At 40.5% G+C, this 1135-nt stretch overlaps 1 non-coding gene across 1 annotated transcript; it reads left to right on the plus strand.

Moving 5' to 3' along the window:
* Window positions 1-750: 750 nt before the first annotated feature.
* LOC148555020 (small nucleolar RNA R71) lies at window positions 751-858 on the plus strand. The gene has a single exon (XR_015886675.1). It is a non-coding gene; the product is annotated as a small nucleolar RNA R71 (small nucleolar RNA).
* The last annotated feature ends 277 nt before the right edge of the window (window positions 859-1135 follow it).

Genomic DNA, 1135 nt, shown 5'->3' on the forward strand with positions numbered 1-1135 from the left:
TTGGATGATTTCTCCATGATGAGTTATAGGTGTTTCCATAAGGTTCACCTAAGTAATTCACCTCTGCTATTGCAGGGTTCTCAGGATCATAAGCTTCTTCTTCATAAGAAGCCTCTTGAGTACTGTTGGATGTATCTTGCATTCCATTCAGACTCTGAGAAATCATATTGACTTGCTGAGTCAATACTTTGTTCTGAGCCAATATGGCATTCAGAGTGTCAATCTCAAGAACTCCCTTCTTTATAGGCGTCCCATTATTCACAGGATTCTTTTCAGAAGTGTACATGTAACAATCCGAACGATCCCACTACATCAGGACCCTTTCGACGTTGCACGAAAGCCCAATAGGTGTTCTCTACCATGAGTCAAGGGCTAGGAATCCACTGAATAGCTAGTAACATAGATTGTGTCTAAAAAGCTAAGAATCTCCAGGTCGTAAGCCTTTATACCATACCGCTTTTTCTAATTCTATATTTCTTTACTTCATATTTATATATCATTCTCCGTTTCATTTCCTTCGAAAGATATGGCTTCTGGTGGTTGTGTCCGCGAATATTAATGATTATAAAGTGGCATAGCTCCAGACATGGGCTTCTTCCCAAACTGGTTATTTGCAACCATGTCAATGAGTTCTTGAGCTTCTGCAGGCGTTTTCTTTAGGTGAATGGATCCACCTGTAGAAGTATCCAATGACATCTTTGATAACTCAGATAAACCATCATAGAATATATCCAGGATGGTCCATTCTGAAAGCATGTCAGAAGGACACTTTTTGGTCAGTCCTTTGTATCTCTCCCAAGCTTCATAGAGGGATTCACCTTCTTTCTGTCTGAAGGTTTGAACATCCACTCTAAGCTTGCTCAGCTTTTGAGGAGGAAAGAACTTGGCTAAGAAAGCCTTGACCAGCTTATCCCAAGAGTTCAGGCTATCCTTGGGTTGAGAATCCAACCACACTCTAGCTCTGTCTCTTACAGCAAAAGGGAAAAGCATGAGCCTGTAGACTTCAGGATCTACTCCATTAGTCTTAACAGTATCACATATTTGCAAGAATTCAGTTAAGAACTGAAAAGGATCTTCAGATGGAAGTCCATGAAACTTGCAGTTCTGCTGCATCAGAGAAACTAATTGAGGTTTC

Source organism: Arachis ipaensis, chromosome B6 (assembly GCF_059453495.1).
Source record: "Arachis ipaensis isolate K30076 ecotype BB chromosome B6, ASM5945349v1, whole genome shotgun sequence".
Classification (NCBI taxonomy): Eukaryota; Viridiplantae; Streptophyta; class Magnoliopsida; order Fabales; family Fabaceae; genus Arachis; species Arachis ipaensis.